Source organism: Pristiophorus japonicus, chromosome 2 (genome assembly GCF_044704955.1).
Source record: "Pristiophorus japonicus isolate sPriJap1 chromosome 2, sPriJap1.hap1, whole genome shotgun sequence".
In the NCBI taxonomy this organism is placed as follows: domain Eukaryota; kingdom Metazoa; phylum Chordata; class Chondrichthyes; family Pristiophoridae; genus Pristiophorus; species Pristiophorus japonicus.
Genome location: NC_091978.1, coordinates 225,732,816 through 225,755,110, shown reverse-complemented (window position 1 = coordinate 225,755,110; position 22,295 = coordinate 225,732,816). Strand labels below are relative to the sequence as shown.

The 22,295-nt window shown below is 43.7% G+C and overlaps 1 protein-coding gene across 5 annotated transcripts in view; it reads left to right on the top strand.

Annotated features, from left to right (window-relative positions):
• Window positions 1–22,295, top strand: part of shroom3 (shroom family member 3) — a 245,988-nt gene that overhangs the window by 133,472 nt on the left and 90,221 nt on the right. Inside the window, exon 1 of one of the 5 annotated variants that reach the window (XM_070871033.1) lies at window positions 3,668–3,751. The exons of the other annotated variants lie outside the window; for them this stretch is intronic. The gene's annotated coding sequence lies outside the window, so the exon portion shown is untranslated. Of the gene's footprint in view, window positions 1–3,667; window positions 3,752–22,295 lie in introns of those variants that run through there. 5 annotated transcript variants of the gene reach the window in all.

The following is a 22,295-nucleotide window of genomic DNA, read 5'->3' as shown; positions in this document are numbered from 1 at the left end:
CCTCCCTATCTCTGTGACCTCCTCCAGCCCTACACTCCTCACTATCTTTGTAATCTCCTCCAGCCCTACACCCCTCCCTATCTCTGTAACCTCCTCCAGCCCCTCCACCCTCCCAGATCTCTGCGTGCCTCCAATTCTATCCTCTTGTGCAACCCCTGATTTTAATTTCAGTATTGTATCGTATTATATGAATTTGTAGCTGGGTTAAGCGTTGTGACAATTTAAAAACTGTGGCCATAAGCAGCATTAGCAGCACTTGTAACAAAACGCTTTTATCTTAGATGAAGTCCTTACTACTCGGGGGATCAAGGGGTATGGCGAGAAAGCAGGAAGGGGGTACTGAAGTTGCATGTTCAGCCATGAACTCATTGAATGGCGGTGCAGGCTAGAAGGGCTGAATGGCCTGCTCCTGCACCTATTTTCTATGTTTCTATAAGCAATTCCATCAGAAGCACCAAATACAAACTCAGTGCTTAGTGCCTAGCTGCAAAACCTGCCCTTTAAGAAGGCCAGAGAGCAGCTGCTTCGTCATCACTCAATGGGATTCAGCTGAATTTCTCAGCCGAATCGGTCAGTCCGCCCCCACACTGCTGTGAAAAGCCCATTCCCGCCACCAACACCACCCCACTCTTTCTTTTTTTTGCTCTGTCCCGAATTTCATTCTAATGTCCGCCCCATTCATTGGGGCGGTAATGCACACAAAAAATCGGTAGGTGTGCCCTGTATCGGGCGAAGGGCAATTTCAGCCCCTTTAATTCTTGTGCTGAGTTTCAAGTCAACAGTTTTGCCCTTTGCAATATGATGAGTTGTGGTTAAATTGATATTTATATGGTGAAAAGCCTTTTGTCTGTGTAAATTTACATAAACTTTTCCTACCCCCATTAAAATTAGAGTTGAGTTGTCTTATTTCAATTGCTCCATTGGTAAATGTACCATATAAGGTGGGATTGAGCCATGCAGACCCGCGAAGTCCCCGTTTCAATCACTGCTTTCTCCTACGTTAACCGATCAGCTGCGGGGACACTGCTACTAACCTCAATGACTCTGAACTGGAAAGGGAGCAAAAATCAACCAGAGTTCCCACTCCTATAACCTCTGCTGGACAAGGTGTGTGTGTGTACATGTCGAGTTATAATAGGATCAGGCTTGGATTTGATGCTCTCAAAACTCACTGGCTAAGTCCATTCATGAGGAATGACCACTTGAGCAAGCTATGGAGGGCGTCTGCAGCCTGTGAATCTGTACCCCAATATGAATCATGGAAGTTTACAGCACAAGAGGAGGCCATTTGGCCCTTCATATCTGTGCTGGCGCTTTGCTAGAGTAATCCTGCTCTCTCCTCATACCATCTGCTTCAAATATTTATCCACATTTCCTTTTAAAAGATGCATTAACCTCCACCTCAGTTACTTTCCATGGAAAAGCATTCCATGCTTCAGCAACTCTCTGCATAATGAACTTTCTCCTAACATCTCTCTTTACTCTCAGTAATAATTTTAAATTGATGAATCCTTGTCAATGACTCCCCAACTGGAGAAAATTGCCTTTCTTTATTCACCGTGTCACAACCCTTTATAATTTTAAAACCCTCAATTAAATATCCTCTTAGCTTTCTATGCTTCAGTAGAAATAGTCTCAGATCTCAAGTCTCGGCTCACCACAGTAGATTCTCATCCCTGGTATCATCCTCTGGGTAAGAAAAGAAAAGGGAGAAAATTGGGAAAGAAATATAATTCAGTTTGATTGATCAGTGGTTCATGTCATGACTCAATGCAGTGAATTCCTAATCTTATATTTACTTTCAGAAGAGGTGTTGAGATCCCAAATGCTCCCCCACAGGAAGAGAGGCCAATTCAGAAGTGAATCGGCCCAAGCGGTTCTTGTGCAGCTACTCGTGGCCCATTACGAAGCAACGCTGTCAGAGGTTTGGAACCTCTGTCTCTGCGCCCACTGGAATATGCCAGACTTCAGTTAAATTAAGAATGGCAGTGGAAATAGTTGTGTTTTTCTTTACTTTCATCTGCTAAAATTATTGGCAATCACTCAGTTCTGCTGCTATTTCAATCCAAAGCCATTTTTTCTTTGTGAATACCTGACCTGAAAACTAGATAAGTCTTCATGATATATTGGAGTTCATTTTCCTCTCCGGGCATTGTCCAGGGGTAATTACTGCAGAACACACCAGAAATGACTCCAGTTCAGCATTTGAACTTACTCTGGGGTCTCATTATAATGAAGCAGGCGCACACTGGGAGTGCTCCTGAGCGGAGTCCAGACAGAATAGGAAGTCTGGTTGCTTCCTGGATCTTCAAGGTGCCAACATTATTAAAGGGACAGCTCCTGAAGCTGCAAAACCATTCTTTATTCAAAAAGTCAAAAATACCAACTTATCTTGCTAATCTGTGCTTTAAGCATGATGGTGCCTGAACATCAGCTCAGGAATCAGTCTGTCCGTCTGTTGTGTTCTACCCGAGGGCAGCCCCTAACTCAGACCTCACACCTGAGATTCGTGAGCCACTTACTAGGGAAGAGTTGCTGACGTGGTTTCCGGTTGCCTTCCTCACGGTTTTTATTATCTTCGGAGTACTTTCTTCTTGGTGGTCTGTAACATAGGTTAATCAACCCGATCTATCCTTTACAATGGGACGGGCCACCTATACCTATACCCATCAAGCACAAGTACCCCTGCTAGAATTCAGAGCTGGAGCTCCAGTCTCCCCCCACCCCCCACCCCCCACCGAGCTGTCTGGAGTGTGGCCCAGAGATAGGAATATTGAACCAGTGGTCACTCTGTCTGAATGCATGTGCCCTGCTGGCTATCAACCCAACTTAAAATTAGAGCTAGAATGTTCAGGGGTGATGTCAGGAAGCACTTCTTCACACAAAGATTAGTGTAAGTCTGGAAAACTCTCTTTAAAAGCTGTTGAGGGTAGGTCAATTGAAAATTTCAAAATTGATAGATTTTTGTTAGGCAAGGGCAGTAAGGGTTACAGAACCAAGGCAGGTAGATGGAATTAAGATACAGATCAGCCATGATCTAATTGAATGGTGGAATAGGCTCAAAGGGCTGAATGGCCTATTCCTGTTCCTAGATCATGCTCTAGTAATTCCAAGTATTTATGGGGGCAGTTTCCCCTGAACTGCAGCTGACGCTATTGGAGGAAATCTGTTGTGAAGTCCTCTGATGATTGATTTGCATTAAATTTACATTGCGGCATCCTGTTCAGGTGCCAACACCAGAAAAGCCGGAGAGGAACAGCAGCAAAATGCCTCTGCATAACACTCATTTTTCAGGAGTAAGTCAGACGAAAATCAGTCCAACTGTCTTTATCCTTTACTGTATGCTGAGATTATTAACTTTTCGGTTTGGTGCCCGGCATTTGTCTGATACGCATCTTCACTGCAGCCCTTAAAATCTAACGAGTCCTAATGGACCTCAGGAAGCGTTTTGATAGATAAGCGTTATTGAGTAAACAGAGTATCCATGGTGCTTTATTTCAGGAACAGTCCCTCACTGCTGGATACTTAAACGTGTTTTTCAAGCTTCAGAGAGCTTCAAGTTAATTGTAATGCAAATATAGCCAGGGAGTTCACAGCCAATCAGACAAGTTTGTCTTTATGATTACCTGACACAGGAGGAGGGAGCTGTTTGTCAGTCGGCCGAAGAGAAGTCTCATGTTGCAGGTCTATCATTCTCTGAAGCAGCTCATTTTAATTAAGAGGTTGTATTTTTCCTCTGCAGTTTTCTCAGGTGAATGTTCAAAGTATTTTGTTTCTTTCTGAAAGGCCTATGAATGAGCGATGTCCACTTGCTGTGGGTCCTGGAGCTGCCTTCTGGGCCTTAACTTGAAGGTTGGTGAGAGTGAATCTATTGTTGCAGATATTCTTTGAGGTACCCACGAGAAGAGCTACTTCTGTCACTCAAATGGGCAGCCTCCAGCACCAAAGTTCTTGTAAAGGTATACCCCAGTCTGCTGAACACACATCTGGTCTGTGTCTTTGAAACATTAATATTATGGCCTAGCCTCGGGTCTGAAAACTGCTCACTTACCTATAATTGAAAGGTAAGTTCAGAAAATGACGACATATTAATCATCAAATGCATTGTATGTATATATTTTTTTATATAGTGTCTTTCATGCTAGTTGTGCTGGTCTGTCATGTAAGCACTTGAAAGGTTTGGGCATGCATGTGCTTCAGGCTGTTTCTGTCAAATGACTAGAAAACGTTTCATTACAAAAACTGACATGTAAAACAGTACAAAGTAAATGGACAACCCTGGAGCTCATTCCAGAGTTTAAATTTCAGGGATATGGAAATTCGTAAAGCCTCTGCCTGTTTTAAAATATGCCGGGGTTTCAGATTTTAGTTCTAAGAAGGACTTATTTTAAATTTGTTGTGATCTATTTTAAATTGTGAGTGTAAATATTATCAAACTCATCTTGGAAGCTGTAAAAAGGGGTAGACATATGGCAAAGTCTTAAAAGCTTAAGGAGCTGGAGAATTTATTGCCTCTGCTGGGGTTTACAGCTGAGGAGTTACCTTTTGAGTTTGTTGTCCTGGCCCAGTCCCTCTGGCCCTGATCTCAGTCCCTCCTGTACTAGATGTTGCTCTTTCCAGTCGTAGTTCCAATCTCCTGTGAGCCACTATCCTGATTCAGAATAGCAACCAAAGATTTGAAGCATCAGTTTGCCTCTCTGGGTGAACTTATAAAGCTCCCCAAATCCTGACTCCAACATGTTCTTAAATCGCCTTTGTAATGTACTTACGGTTTCTCCTTCCTGCTCATGATACCAATTTGTTTCTATGGCAGGGCTGGGTGGTTTCACCAAAAGGTGGGAGAAAAACCTGGCTGTTAGTAGGCCAACTGCCTCCCACTCCAGTTATGTTACATATAAGGGATGAGAAAAGGCTGTGAGTGCTGAGCTCTGTACGGACTTCTTACTGGACTCCTCCCTTCACTTCCCTTTATTGGCTACCTTAGTGATTTGATTACACAGCTGCAGATCCCATTGCTTCTTTCAGTTTAGTGGCCTATAACATAGATCTATATTACTCTGGCTTTCTGATAAACTCCAGAGGGAGCCTCTTTTTAGTATCTCCGCATTCCCCTACTTTTAGTCCTATCCTATCAGGGCCAACCGCCCCCCCCCCCCCCCCACACCTACTGTATCCTTTCAAAACACGCTAGGTTGAGGTATGTGGAATTCAGAGTCATAATCAAAACCCAGCTTCAACGTTTCTGTAACTTTAGTTCCAACATGCCATCAGTTTATTCTTAACATTTGTATAAAAGCAGTTAATAACATTTCCACCTCAGTTTAAGGTTTATCTTACCAATGCACTAGGCCTCTATATTTTAGTCTAAATTGGGCCAAAATTTTTTTTAAAGAATTCAGGTTTGCCGATGCTGGTTTCTACTTGGCCAGTTTCACACTAAAATGCCTAGAAGTGGTGGCTCAAATACAGTGGCTCAAAAACCATTTTGGGTAACTATCGGGAAAGGAGCATGAGATCTTGAGGTGGACCAGACATAGGCAAGCTGGCAGTATTGGTCATAGTTTTGGACAGCATGTCATTGATGTTGAGCCCCCGCCCCTGCGCAAGCCGCGATGGATAAATGCCCCCCCGCCCCCCGGATTGTCTAGGGCCACACCTAAGGGTTCCTGGCTGCGGCTTCTTGCCGCAGATTTTCCCTCCCTGCTGCCAGCCAGGCTGTCAATTTGGCTGGCTGCCGGGCGGGAAATGGAACCAAAAAATAATAATAAGGTCCTGCCGTTAAATTCGTTCCTTTGGCCGTTTTCAGCCTCCCTGTAAATAGCGGGCCCATGTGCTTTGCCTTTGTTTCCATAATAGATTTCAGTGATGAGGAATGATGGCCAAATTTTCTTCTCTGTTCATCAACCTCTGCAAAATCACTCACAAGAGAGATGCTGCTTGTTCCCCAGTTTCTCCCCCTTTTATCACCTCTTCTCGTGAAAGTGTTGATTCATGGTGGGGTGTGGGCGCCAGCTTCTACCTGTGAGTGTCAGCATTTTTTTTGACCTGTACAGGATCACAGGAAAAATATATCCTGTCCTCACCCTGTGTCCCTACACAAACACTTTCCAACATGGGTCGCTGGCTAGTGATCAGGGCAGGAGGAGTCCTGGATGATTTTTCTTTTCTTAGCCCAAGGACGTCGTGGCCAATAGTGAGTGGTGTTGCTACGGCTGCTCTACTGAGATCAGCTAACTTAGCACAGACCAGGAATTGAACCTGTGACATTGCTGTATTGTTCAGTATTGCACTGGGTGGGCACAAGGCAGATTCTGTTTAACTGACGTCGTTTTGGAAACATGTTGTTTACACCAGCAAACAGAATTCAATCGTATGTTGGTTCAGCTTCCGTTTGTTACTATAAAGGAGGTATTTAGTCCCAAAGGTACATGATGCCATCTGAACCCTGAGATTGAGTTACAGTGCTGTACCTGTCTCCAACTAACTTCTGTCTTCAGCCATGAAGTGCGAGCTCTGCTGGTGTTTGTACAAGTGGAGAATACTGGAGTTTGCAAAAGTAAAATGTTAATTTTTTATATATAACTTTGTTGTGAAGGTTGAAAGGAAAGCATGCTGAGTGGCCTCCATCTGTACCTGTCTCTTCATTTTGTCTGTAATACTATCAAATAAGTTGATTATGAAATATATCATTTGGAAAATTCTGTTTATGTAGGTAATGCAAACTAAAAATCTGCTAACTGATTTTATTTTGAACACTTGAAATAAGGATTAAAGATTAAAGGGATATATTTTAGAGATGTCAATGACTGTGGAACTGTGCCGCAACAAGAGTCATTGGAGAGCAGAAATTTGTGAGGAAAAAAGGGCATTGCCACTCTGTGTGGATAATTGGCATAGCTTTTTTCCTTGATTATATGTGCCATTCACGTTGTGAAAACATCAGGGTCACAAAACGTGCAGGTGACCTGAGAACAAGGACAAGACAAAAATGATATAGGTGAACTTTTAGGCTTTCTGATGATCTTTCTTTGAGCTTTACCCTTCCCCTTTGGTATTAAAGTAAAATAAAACTGTAGTTGTGATGGCAACAGGAGCAGCATTTCAGTGACATCACAGCAGAAGCAATGATTTTGTCAGCTAAGGTGAACATGTCTGTTGTTGATCAGCGTGAGGTGGGTAGAGGTATGATTAAAAATGCAAGATTTTTATTTGTGTGTCATTTTGTATCCCCTATCTAAAGTACCCTGTGCTTTCTCACACAAAACAGCTCACATTATCTGAAGCTGTGCTCCTTTAGAGTTCGCTGTGTGTTACATGTACCTGAAGCAGTTCGGAATGTGCTTGGCTAAAACGAGCACTGTTGTGATTTTGCATTAACCATTAACACTCTGATGCTCGGAACGTTCATTGTGCTACCTACATGGAGATTTAGCTTTTTCTGCATCCTAAGAGTTAATGTGTGTGCTTTGGATTCTCTGTCAGCATTTGGTGGACAGGGTGGTGATTAATGTGTCGAGATCTTTTCCAGATCAGCTTGCCCACAGCACACCCTGTCCCTGCTTTGCCTGACAGGCTTTATTAAGGCACTTGTAGCTGATTTGTTAGGAGTTGAACTGGATGTTGATGGCTACCCTAATAGGATTTGGCTCTTGTATAAGGGCAGCTTCTCATCTGCGCTTGCAATTTTTTTTGCCTTTTGTAATATATCTAGGCTGGTTTGTTTCTTTAAGTAGTCACAGTCCGATGTAGGTAGGGGAGGAAAAAGAGGGTGTGGTGTAAGATTATATTTATCTATGTTGTGCTTTATTTCAGAAGATTATTTAAATTTATTTTTTCCCCTTTCTATTTAAAACAAAACTTTGTTTCAGACAATCCTTCGCATCCTCATGCCACACCCTATTTAGGAGAAGGCACGTTAAGCAGATAATCTAGTACCTGTCCTCCAATAATTCGGTCTAACATTGGCCACTTGAAAGCACCACAGGTTTTCAGTTTTGGTTACTTTATATTTATCCCTCAATACTTTGGATTCACTTGGCCTTTGCAGCTGAGCTGTTAAGAACATAGTCTGTTCCCTGATTATTGCAAATGGCTACCCCTTCCCCCCCCCCCACCCCCCCTCCCCTCTATAGCCAGCCACCATGAGACAAAGATAAATTATTTATATAGCGCCTTTCACAACCTCAGGGCGTCCAAAAGCCCTTCACAGCTTTTGAAGTAGTCACTCATGTAATATAGCGAGTTGCAGTGACCAATCTGCATACAGGAAGGTCCCACAGAACAGCAATGAGATAAATAACCAGATAATCCTTTTTTGAATGGTGTTAGCTGAGGGGTAAAAGTTGGCCAGAACACCGGGTAAACTCCCCTACTTCTTCCTTGAATAGTGTTGAATAGATCCTTGAATGGGATCTTTTACATCCACCTGGTTTAATGTCTCATCTGAAAGACGGCACCTCCAACATTGCAGCACTTCTTCACACTGCACTGGTGTCAATCTAAATAATATGCTCTGTCCTGGAGTGGGACTTGAATCCACAACCTTCTGAATCAAACCAGGCTGACAGAAATTCTCTGCTTTGAGCTTAGTGTTCACTTCTCATCCATACCTCCCTTCAGGAGTGCTATAATATCTGTCTATATATGACTCAGTGCTGGATGTGGAAATGGATATTCAGTGAGTCTTTTGTTAAGGAAATTGGTCTAAACAGTGTGACAGAGTAGGGAGAGTCTCTGCAGGTGGGCAACAACAAGGTGTTTCTTTCCTCCCTAGAGGCAATAGGCTGTACAATAGGCTGTCACAGAGGCAAGGTAGACAAAGTAGTCTGCTTGGGTTTTACTCTGAAAATTATTACTTTTTTTTCCCCAATTTCACTTCCTCACTGTTTCTCCTGAAGGCACGTGTTCAACAACAACTTTGTATAGTGCCTTTAACATACTGAAACATCTCCAGGCGCTTCACAAGAGTGTTTCCTATCTAGTGTAGACTTGGGGAGGAGAATTGCCTTGTTCACTCGTGAAGTGACCTCATACATGACACCTATTCATGTATGGGTACAGTTCTACACGCATTGGTAACTCGCTGGCTCGTCACCCATTACAAATGTGTGAGCCTACTCAGTGAGTGTTGGCAAGCTATTAAACCTTTGGGCATCAGTGCAGATCTCTCTGCTCTAACCACAATTGACTTTTTTTTTCATGGTGTCACTTCATTTAGTGACCAAGGCAGTCCTCGTACACATGTCCACACTGGATAGGAAATGCTCCTGTGAAGCACCTGGAGACGTTTTCTATGTTAAAGGCATGATATAAATGCAAGTTGTTGATGAATGAACAATACATTTTCAAAAGTATTCTGTAGCCTTTCAAGAGAATTTATTTTGGGGAGGAGATTCAATTTCATCCTCATCATGGTGAATGGATGCCAAGGCTGAGTAGTGAAACATTTCTTCCACTCTTGTCACCCAGTGTGAGCACTCCCAAAGCAGTTATAGCACACCCCACAGCTACAGAGCACTGTCCTGACAATGCTCCTCACTGAGCAATATGAATTTTTTTCACTTCCCAAACCATCCTGCTGGCTTCCCTGAGCAAGACTTCCTCAAATCTTAACAAATTGCAACATGACGATCAATTTAGCCTTGTGGGCCTTTAAGCCACTGCAGATTTGAGAATCTCTGAATAACTTTCAAAAGAAAAAAGAAAGTATTGCGCCTTTCATGACCACTGGATGTCTCAAAGTACTTTACAGCCAATGAAGTGCACAGCAAGCTTCCAGAAACAGCAATGTGATAATGACCAGATTATCTGTTTTTGTTATGTTGATTGATGGATAAATATTGGCCAGGACACCGGGAATAACTCCCCTGCTCTTCTTCGAAATAGTGCCATGGGATCGTTTAAGTCTGAGAGGGCAGACAGGTCCTCGGTTTAACGTCTCATCCGAAAAACGGCACTTCCAACAGTGCAGCATTCCCTCAACACTGCACTAGAGTGTCAGCTTAGGTTTTATGTGCTCAAGTCCTTGGAGTGGGAGTTGAACTCCTATCCTTTTGACTCAGAGTGTGCTACCCACTGAGCCACAGCTGACACTCATGTCCGAGGATGGTGAATCTTTGAAATTCTATACCCCAGAGGGCCGTGGAGGCTCAGTCATTGACTATATTCAAGACAGAGATCGATAGATTTTTGAATATCAAGGGAATCAAGTGATATGGGGATAGCACAGGAAAGTGTTGAGGTAGAAGATCAGCCATGATATTATTGAATGGTGGAGCAGGCTCAAGGGGCCGAATGGCCTACTCCTGCTCCACTTCTTATGTTCTTTGTCAGACCTTGCAGTTAGCACTCAAAAGAGACTCATCCCATCAATCGGCACTGGATTCAAACAAAGTGTCAGTCCCCGAGGTGAAGGGCAGCGTGCTAACTCAGTGTGCCACCCCACAATTCACACAAACGCCTTGAAACCAATTTACACCGTGGCTACTAATTTATGTTTGTTTTATGTTTACAAGTGATACCAAGTAAATATTTGCATGTAAACCATTGGAGGTTAGTTACTGTGATTATGCACGCACTGGCCTGAGAAGCAGGAGGGTCATGTTACATGGATATATAAACACTTGATGTGAATCTCCTGTTGTTTTCCTGTAGCGAGTGAAAACTCAGTGCATGGAATGCGACCTCCACAGGGCTGCCGTGTATGCACAACATGAGTCATGGTTTGAAGGTTGAAAAGCTGCAGTGTGTGTTCTGCAGCACAAAAGCTTTTGTGCAACCTTCAGACCGTCTGCATTTTTGTTACATGATTTTAAATAAAGGCTATTGCTTTTCAATCGTCTTGACGTAAAATCAGGTTACATGAGTGCTGGTGTGGTGATGTTAAGATGGAGCTGCTTTTATACTGGCCTTAGAATGTAAGTCCAGCAGTTCCCACAGCAGGAGTCTCACGCAACAGCAACTCAAATGACAGCTTGCCAAACACTGCAGAAGGTGCCAAAAAAGATTCACAAGGATGGTACCAGAACTTAGAGAATATACTTATCAGCAAAGGGCGAACATGCTGAGATAGCTGAGGAGGTCACCTGAACGAGCTCTTTAAAATTATAGAAACATAGAAAATAGGTGCAGGAGTAGGCCATTCGGCCCTTCGAGCCTGCACCACCATTCAATAAGATCATGGCTGATCATTCACCTCAGTACCCCTTTCCTGCTTTCTCTCCATATCCCTTGATCCCTTTAGCCGTAAGGGCCATATCTAACTCCCTCTTGAATATTTCTAACGAACTGGCATCAACAACTCTCTGCGGAAGAGAATTCCACAGGTTAACAACTCTCTTAGTGAAGAAATTTCTCCTCATCTCGGTCCTAAATGGCTTACCCCTTATCCTTAGACTGTGACCCCTAGTTCTGGACTCCACCAACATCGGGAACATTCTTCCTGCATCTAATCTGTCCAGTCCTGTCAGAATTTTCTATGAGATCCCCTCTCACTCTTCTAAACTCCAGTGAATACAGGCCCAGTAGATCCTGCTTCTCCTCATAAGTCAGTCCTGCCATTCCGGGAATCAGTCTGGTGAACCTTTGCTGCACTCCCTCAATAGCAAGAACGTCCTTCCTCAGATTAGGAGACCAAAACTGAACACAATATTCCAGGTGAGGCCTCACCAAGGCCCTGTACAACTGCAGCAAGACCTCCCTGCTCCTATACTCAAATCACCTAGCTTTGAAGGCCAACATGCCATTTGCCTTCTTCACCGCCTGCTGCACCTGCATGCTAACCTTCAATGACTGATATACCTTGACACCCAGGTCTCTTTGCACCTCCCCTTTTCCTAATCTGCCGCCATTCAGATAATATTGTGCCTTCCTGTTTTTGCCATCAAAGTGGATAACCTCACATTTATCCACATTATATCACATTGCTAATGAAAGGGTTTGATAGGGTAGACATAGAGAAGATATTTCCACTTGTGGGAGAGACCAGAATTAGGGGCCATAAATACAAGATAGTCACAAATAAATCCAATAAGAAATTCAGGAGAAACGTCTTTACCCAAAGAATGGATACAATGTGAAACTCACTACCACAGGGAGTAGTTGAGGCGAATAGCGTAGATAAATTTAAGGGGAAGCTAGAAAAGCACATGAGGGAGAAAGGATTACAAGGATTGGCAGATGGAGTATAATATTGGAAAGTGTGAGGTCATGCACTTTGGCAGAAAAAAAATCAAAGAGCAAGTTATTATTTAAATGGAGAAAATTGCAAAGTGCTGCAGTACAGCGGGACCTGGGGGTACTTGTGCATGAAACACAAAAGGATACTATGCAGGTACAGCAAGTGATCAGGAAGGCCAATGGAATCTTGGCCTTTATTGCAAAGGGGATGGTGTATAAAAGCAGGGAAGTCTTGCTACAGCTGTACAGGGTATTGGTGAGGCCACACCTGGAATACTGCGTGCAGTTTTGATTTCCATATTTACGAAAGGATATACTTGCTTTGGAGGCAGTTCAGAGAAGGTTCACAAGGTTGATTCCGGAGATGAGTGGGTTGACTTATGAGGAAAGGTTGAGTAGGTGGGGCCTCTACTCATTGGAATTCAGAAGAATGAGAGGTGATCTTATCGAAACGTATAAGATTATGAGGGGGCTTGACAAGGTGAATGCAGAGAGGATGTTTCCACTGATAGGGGAGACTAGAACCAGAGGGCATGATCTTAGAATAAGGGGCCACCCATTTAAAACTGAGATGAGGAGAAATGTCTTCTCTCAGAGGGTTATAAGTCTGTGGAATTCGCTGCCTCAGAGAGCTGTGGAAGCTGGGACATTGAATAAATTTAAGACAGAAATAGACAGTTTATTAAACGATAAGGGGATAAAGGGTTATGGGGAGCGGGCAGGGAAGTGGAGCTGAGTCCATGATCAGATCAGCCATGATCTTATTAAATGGCGGAGCAGGCTCGAGGGACCGTATGGCCTACTCCTGTCCTTATTTCTTATGTTCTTATAATATTCTGATAGTGTGAGATGAAGATGGGTGGGAGGAGACTTGTGTAGAGCATAAACACCTGCATAGACCAGTTGGGCCAAATAGCCTGTTTCTGTGTTGTAGACGCTACAGTAATTTATGTAAAATTCGTTAAATCCAGTCACTGCTGGCTAGACTTTTTTTTTAAATTGATTCTTGGGATGTGGATGTTGGCAGCATTTATTGCCCATCTCTAGTTTCCCTTAGAAAGTGATGATGCAGTTTGATACCATCCAGTGAGCTTGGCTACTTCAGAGGGCAGTTAAAAGTCAAACACACTTATTGGTCAGACTGAGTAAACACAACAGGTTTCCTTCCCTAAGGAAGTGAACCATTTGGGTTTTTCAGACAATCCATCAGCTTCATGGTCACTTTTACTGATGCGAGCTTTTTATTTCCAGAATTTTAAAACTGATTTCAAATTTTCAAAATGCCATGATGGGATTTGAACTCGCTTTCACTAGATTATTCGTCCAGTAACTGCGACACGACCCTTATGAATCACTTAGTGAATCACAGAATCTTACAGTGCTGAAGGAGGCCATTCAACCCAGTCATGCCTTTGCTAGCTCTCTGAAAGAATTCTCAGTTTAGTCCCATTCCCCATACCAATGTTCCCTTAAAACATTTTTTAGGTGCACGGCCCTTTTAAGGGGCTACGCGGCCCATTCAAAATACCACACACGTGCGGTCTTTCCTATTTTAAAGCCAGTGAGCCGGCTACACAGGAGCTGCAGAGCATTGTGCAGCTACGCAGCTTAAAGGGAATGTTGTCCCGTACCCATCTAGATTTTTCTTTTTCAAATATTTATCCACTTTTTAAAGCTTTCATGGATTGTTTCTTTGACCATTTTTTTCTGGAGGGGCATTCCATGTACTAACAGCTACAACTTGTATTTATATAGCGCCTTAACGTAGTGAAATGCTCAAAGGCGCTTCACAGGAGTATTATGCGATAAAAATTTGACAGCAAGCCACATAAGTAGAAGTTAGCGCAGGTGACCAAAAGCTTGGTCAAAGAGGTATGCTTTAAGGAGCATCTTAAAGGAGGAAAGAGAGGTTTAGGGAGGGAGTTCCAGAGCTTGGGGCCTAGGCAACAGAAGGCACAGCCACCAATGGTTGAGTGATTATAATCCGGGATGCTCGGGAGGGCAGAATTAGAGGAGCGCAGACATCTTAGTGGGGGGCTGGCGGGGGGTGGGATGTTGTGGGGCTGGAGGAGATTACAGAGATAGGGAGGGGCAAGGCCATGGAGGGATTTGAAAATTTTGAAATCGAGGCATTGCTTAACCGGAAGCCAATGTAGGTTAGCGAGCACAGGGGTGATGGGTGAGCAGGACTTGGTGCGGGTTAGGACACGGACAGCCGAGTTTTGGATCAGCTCTAGTTTATGTAGGATAGAATGTGGGAGGCCAGCCAGGAGTGTGTAGGAATAGTTAAGTCTAGAGGTAACAAAAGCATGGATGAGGATTTCAGCAACAGATGAGCTGAGGCAAGGGCGGAGACGGGTGATGTTACGGAGGTGGAAATAGGCGGTCTTAGTTATGCTGTGCATATGTGGTTGAAAGCTCATTTCAGGGTCAAATATGACACCAAGGTTGTGAACAGTCTGGTTCAGCCTCAGACAGAAGTTGGGAACAGAGATGGAGTCAGTGGCTAAGGATCGGAGTTTATGCCGGGGACTGAAAACAATGGCTTCGGTCTTCGTTATATTCAGTTGGAGAAAATTTCTGCTCATAAGAATTGGATGTTGGACAAGCAGTCTGACAATTTAGAGACCGTGGAGGGGTCGAGAGAAGTGATAGTGAGGTAGAGCTGGGTGTCATCAGCGTACATGTAGAAACTGATGTCGTGTTTCCGGATGATGTCGCCAAGGGATAACATGTAGATGAGAAATAGGAGAGGGCCAAGGATAGATCCTTGGGGGACACCAGAGGTTTGGATGCGGGGGTGGGAAGAGAATCTGTTACAGGTGATTCTCTGGCTACGATTAAATAGATAAGAATGGAACCAGGTGATTGCAGTCCCACCCAACTGGATGGCAGTGGAGAGGTGTTGGAGAAGGATAGAGTTGTCACAGTCACAAAGGATGTCATTTGTGACTTCGATGAGAGCGGTTTTGGTACTGTGCGTAACAACACTTTGCATAACAAAATACAGGTTGGACCGCTCTGGTCCAGCACTCTCAGGACCTGACCGGTGCCGGAGCAGAGAATTTTCCGAACCACGGGATGTCACGCCAAGCCCAGGCTTATCAGTAGACAGCGCCCATGCTCCTGAATGCCTCCATCACGCTCCGGTTCTGGCTCCAGAAATGAACACAGAGCCAGGAAGCCTGTACCAGAATTATAATTTTCCCCTCTTTTTCTATGAACTGTTCCACTTGATGATGTGCTTAATTGAATCACAGCAATGAACACTGAGAGCCAAGAAGCACGGGAAACTGGGACTGATGCCGAACCACGGATGTTTCCGGACCAGAGAATCCTGGACCAGAGAGGTCCAACGTGCATCTCTTCCTTTGTTTCGTTGATGATCTTAAATTTGTGCCCTTTAGTTACTAACTCACCAACTACTGAAAATAGTTTCCCCTCTGTTTACCTTATCACAATCCCTTGTAACTTTCAACATCTCTAACAGATCTCTTTCTCTGCTCTAGTTAAATTTATATTCAAGTTGCCACTGCTGTGTGAGGTCAATCCCTACAAGCTTAGTATAGAAAGAAAGACTTGCATTTATATAGCACCTTTTACGAGCACCAGACGGTCTCAAAGCACTTTACAGCCAATGAATTACTTTTGGAATGTAGTCACTGTTGTAATGTGGGAAGTGCGGCAGCCAATTTGCGCACAGGAAGCTCCCATAAACAGCAATGTAATAATGACCAGATTATCTGTTTTTAAAAAATGTTGATTGAGCGATAAATATTGGCCAGGACATTGGGGATAACTCCTCTGTTTTCTTCAAAATAGTGCCATGGGATCTTTTACATCCACTTGAGAGAGCAGACAGGGCTTCGGTTTAACATCTCATCCGAAAGACAGCCCCTCCGACAGTGTCAGCCTAGATTTATGTGCTCAAGTCCCTGGTAGCGAGTGTGCTACTCACTTAGCCACAGCTGACGCTGTATAAAATCAGCATGGCAATAACTGTTTATATCTTGTGGGCAGTATCTATTGAATACTGTGCATAACACTTATGTGAGTGTACTTTATTTTTTTGGCACTCTTATTTTCTTCGCATCTCTCCTGAGGGTTCTGACTCGTGCAGTTCCATATGGGCCAACTACCCTCTGGTACCTTGCCAAAGCAATGATTCTTTATGTGTCAGCCAAGATAGTGAGTATCATATTACTATTCAGGCATGGGGGCATCGCCAGTGAACGGATCTTGTGCAATATCCATAAGCGTACATTTTCTAGTAATCACTGAATAGTGATAAAGGAGTGAGAACCGTGATCAATTTTTATCTCCTGTATCTTCTTGGCTGCTGAAGCTATTTAGCCTCAAGACTGCTGCCTTAAGTAAGACCAACTGATTCTATACCAATCAGAGATTGAATGGAGAGCTTGGTTCTCCATTCAATCTTAATCCTTTACTGGGAATATCTTAATTCTTTAGTGGGAAATCTGCTGCTAATCTACCAGTGATGTCACTGGGGAGAACACACATGTCCGTCAATTACAGTTCATTTATGGCTAGGAACAGATATTGAACTTACCCAAATTTACCTGATCTTGATGGTGCATTGTGTACAGTTAGTGTGGTATGACACAATGACTCTTCTCCTGAACGTATTGAACTCCCTTCAGCACCATCTAGCCTCAGGTACCTCACCGAGGGGTCACAACACAAGATCAGCGGTTTTCTGTATTTTTTACTAGAATGCTAGTTCTGTTGCTGCATACTAATAAGAGCACTGTTTGCCTCAGTAACGGAAACCTTTTAATATTAGGACTGGGGGTCTCCAGGAGTGTGTCAATATTTGCAGGGGGAACACAGAAAACCTCTGTCCTAAACCAGGGCCACAGATGGCAAATGTAGTACACCTATCACCAGCTCGGCTGCGATGAGCTAATTTGGTATAGACCAGAGATCTTCCTGGTCTATAGGACTGAGTTGCACACAGCCTTTACTAAGTGAGCCACAGCAGGAGGGCGGCCAAAGAGCTAGTTTTATGACAGCTTATTTAATCATTCATTCTGCAATTCATTGTAAACAGAACGGGCAGAAAGCAATGATCAAAAATGGTGTTTGGCACTAAAGTGATTGTGATGGGTACTGCTGCCACATGTTGACATTTAACAATGAATTGCCTGTATAGAATTTTGCGGACTATTGAAAACAACATAATCAGAAATGTGGTTGTATCAGAGTTTCCCTGTATCTGAAATGAACAGGAATCTGTTGGTACAGTGTGTGCCGAGTATAGAGCACCTGCTGCTTTTTCCACTGAACAATAACTGGCTTCTCAAAGATGACTTTAAATATGGAGGGAGAAGAATGTTTTATATACTTCCTGTATATTCTACTGTACAACTCTACTGGGACTAAAATATACTAGAGTTGCCTCGAACCAGATGTGAGGGAATTATTACTTTTTTTACCTTAAGTGCCCTGCACAGGCCCAGGAGTTCACAGGAGATAGACTATATACCTCTTAGCTCATGATTAAAGGCCACATTTCCATTTTCCTTTCTTTCTGAAAAGGCATAAGAAACATTCTAAACTTTTCTTTTTGATTTGTCACCTTTTTATTTTAATTTCTCCCTGTATTACCCATCAATGCAGATTGGCAGCCTGCTTCCTTGCCTCTGCTGTTGGGAGATGCGCAGCAGCGATGTACATGTTGAACCTCTCTTATCCGGGACTCCCTTATCCGGCACCACCCCTCGTCCGGCATGCACAGAACTCCGACCCACCACCCCTAGGTTTCCCATTCCCTTTTTAGGCACAACGGTGATACCTTTCCTTTATGATATGACTTAATTAAATCATTCACCTAAGCAGAAAATCGAAACACTTACTAGAAAGAAAGTGATCAGCAGTAGCAGAAGCCCCCCCTCAACCTAGAACACCAACGGGCCCGCTCGATCCGCTGACGCCTCGGGGCCTGCTCGGCCAACCGACACTTCGGGACCCGCTGGGGCCACCGACCTCCTCCTCCGCCTCAGGCGACCTCCTCCCCCCAGCCTCCCCCCTCGGACCAATGACCTCCCCTCATCTGGCAAAATCCCTCATCTGGCACAGGCCAGCCCTCGAGGGTGCCAAATAAGGGAGGTTCAACCTGTAGTGAGAACTCTCCATTCCTCCCTGAGATCAAATGCCCAGCATGTGGAAGAGTGCAGACATGAACCCAGATTCCAGGATGCAGTCATTGTCTAGTTGGTTCACTGTGCTGCAGATGGCAGGCTACTACATTAGAGATTTCTATCAGGCCATCTCATTTTTGTTTCATGCATCTATTGAAGTTTAATCTTGGCCACATAAAGTATGAGTTTAATGTTAAACAATTGTCTTTCTGGCAAAGTTGGAATGCAGAGTATGTCAAACAGAAAGACACATTCATTTGGCAGAAACACAGTGTGCATGTTTTGCAAAATGCCAGAAACTGCAGTTGGTCAAATTTTGAAACAAAAACAGAAAAATGGAAACACTCAGCAGGTCAGGCAGCATCTATAGAGAGGCTACAAATCTCATTACAGCCTTGGTCCAACATGGACAAAAGAGCTGAATTCCAGAGGTGAGGTGAGGTGAGAGTGACTGCCCTTGACATCAAGGCAGCATTTGACCAAGTGTTTCATCAAGGAGCACTAGTAAAACTGAAATCAATGGGAACCAGGGGGAAAACTCTCCACTGGCTGGAGTCATACCTAGCACAAAGGAAGATGGTTGTGGTTGTTGGAGGCCAATCATCTCAGCCCCAGGACATCACTGCAGGAGTTCCTCAGGACAATGTCCTAGGCCCAACTATCTTCAGCTGCTTCATCAATGACCTTCCCTCCATCATAAGGTCAGAAGTGAGGAATTTCGCTGATGATTGCACAGTGTTCAGTTCCATTTGTAATGACTCAGATAATGAAGCAGTCCGTGCCTGCGTGCAGCAAGACCTGGACGACATTCAGGCTTGGGCTGATAAGTGGCAAGTAACATTCGCACTACACAAGTGCCAGGCAATGACCATTGCCCACAAGAGTCTGACCACCTCCCCTTGACATTCAATGGCATTACCATCATTGATTCCCCCACCATCAATATCCTGGAGGTCACCATTGACCAGAAACTTAACTGGATCAGCCACATAAATGCTGTGGCTACAAGAGAGGGTCAGAGGCTGTGTATTCTGAATCATGTGTCTCACCTCTTGGCTTCCTAAAGCCTTTCCACCACCACTTCTGCAGTGATGTCCTGGGGGTCGAGATGATTAACTTCCAATGACCACAACTATCTTTCGTTGTGCTAGGTATGACATCAGTCACGAGTTTTCCCCTGATTCATTTTGACTTCAGATTTACTAGGGCTCCTTGGTGCCACACTGTCAAATGCTGCCTTGATGTCAAGGCCAGTCACTCTCGCCTCACCTCTGGAAATCAGCTCTCGTGCCCATGTTTCGACCAAGGCTGTAATGAGGTCTGGAGCTGAGTGGTTCTGGTAGAAAATAAACTGAGCATTGTTGACCAGGTTATTGATGAGCAAGTATCACTTGGTGACTCCTTCCATCACTTTGTTGATGTTTGAGAGTAGGCGGATGGGGCAGTAATTGGCCAGATTAGATTTGTCCTTTTTGTGGCCAGGACATACTTGAATGATTGTTCATATTGTCGGATAGATTGTTTTGAATATTCTGGTGTGAAACTTCCACAATTATAATGCAATTTGTAATGATCTCCCAGAACACCAACCTCCCTCACTGTGTCTTACCTGAGAACTAATTTGGATTGTTCGTCCTTGTATATCCAGCAATCCTTGCTTCATTTCCCACTCCATCTTGATGTATTCCCACTTGATACACACAACTCACCTGAGCACTACAGCATCCTTCTCCATCACATTGCTTTTGCTACCAGCCTCTCCATCTTCTCTAAATGCTAACCCATAAACTCCTCTCACTATTCTCCTTTCCTCCTGATCCCTGCCCAATGTTCCCTCTTAAGTTTTACGTGGCCACGCAGTCATCTGGAATGTACCTTGCATTAAAATAAACAGGCTGCTCACAATCCATCAGTTGATAACTGTGATGTAAATGTAAACTGCCCATGAACAAAAATATAGTGCTCCGAGGAGTTTGTAGCCTGCACAGTACAAAGAAAATTTAGAGGGAGCATTGTCTCCTCCATTTTTCCAGGACACTGGATTGATCTTTTCCATATCACCATTTTCCCTCAAAGTTTCACCTTATCCTTCCATCCCAATAGTTCTACGCAGCTCCTAATATGAGACAATGATGAAAATAATACTTACATGTATACAGCACATTAACATGTAAATGTCTCGAAGCATTTCAACAATAAATTATTTCTCATAAACAGTGACTGTTAGCAAATGCAGCAGCCATTCTGCACCAACAACACCACACAAACCACAAGATCAAACCAGCTAATCTGGGTTTTTTTTCATGCTGTTGGTTGAGGCAGGAATGCTGACCAGGAAGCCAGGAGAACTTGCTGCTGTTCCATGACTAATGGCATGGCATCTTAAATATCCATCTGAACCAGCAAATGAAACCAATTTAAATTCTCAAGTGAAAATTGGCACCTCCCACAATGCAGCACCTGCACAATGTCTCGGTATTCCGCTGGAGTGTAAGGCCAAATTATGCACTCCGGGCACAGCTGAAACTCACACACCTATGAAATGTGCACTGTTTTACAAGTACTTAATCCTATATGGGATCCCCGCTTTCCTTCCCAACAATAACTTTTCTTTGACGCAGAGCAACTAATTACTTCCAACCAAATTAATTTCATTTTGTAACCACAAAGTTCAAAGCCTTGCTATAAATGCAGATAAAATAAACAGACTGGAGGGGTGGATTATAGAGAACCAAACCACTGAATGCTGCTAAGTTCGTGGCTTGTATAAGCTCACTTGTTAATTTACTTCTGTGCAAACCACTTGCTCCAAGGTTTTCCATATTAGTGGAGAATAAATACCAAGGGCGGGGTACGGTGGGGGTGGGGGAGGTGGCGCATGGAGGCTGTGGCTTATTTACCAGCAGAAAGGACCCGAAACTCATGGAAAGGTGAAGGTAACAGAGTTTGGAAACTTCTCCTCATGAATGCCATAAACTGATTAATCCCAATCTCCCCCCCCCCCCCCCGCTCCCACTATCTATCTATTGTTTCTAAAGTGAAAATTATTATAAGAATACAGAATGTACCTTAACACTTTCTGTTTTCATGTGAGCTGCTTCTCATTCATCTCACATTGATCAGCACCTTTTTAATCCCCTAAACATGGATTAAATATTAAAGTTACTGATCTGTCCAAAATACCATTGAGCGACAGCAATGGTGATAGTAATAATATATCAATATTAAAATTAAATAGGCCTACTGTTGCATGTCATATGGAAACAGAAGTTCTGACTACATGGGACTGATGTGACTGTTAGTAACATGAAGTGCCTGAATGCGGCCTGTTGCTTCCACAGTCTATGTACAATTTACTCCATCAGGAGAGCTAGTGGTCTGTTACAAAATAATATCCTATGACAGTCCTTTAGTCTTATCTGTAAATTTGTGATTTTCAGGCCGTGTAGTCAAAACCTTTGTTTCCAATATGTACAATTTTACACCGAGCTCTCGAATTGAATAAAAATCCTCATTTCTGCTATCTGTTGCCACTTTATTTTATTTGTTTCTGGGATGTGGGCAGCACTGGCAAGGCCAGCATTTATTGGCCATCTCTACTTGCCCTTGAGTAGGTGGTACTGAGCTGCCTTCTTGAACCATTGCAATCTGTGCAGTGAGGGTACTCCCACAGTGCTGTCAGGGAGGGAGTTCCAGGAATTTGATCCAGCAACAATGAAGGAACAACCATATATTTCCAAGTCAGGATAATGTGTGACTTGGAGGTGATGGTGCCCCATGCCCTTGTTTTTCTAGGTGGAAGAGGTTTGGGAGGTGTTGCCGAAGAAGCCGTGGTGAGTTGCTGCAGTATATCTTGTAGATGCTACACACTGCAGCCACGGTGCGCTGGTGGTGGTGGGAGTGAATGTTTAAGGTGGTGGATGGGATGCCAATCAGGCAAGCTGCTTTGTCCTGGAT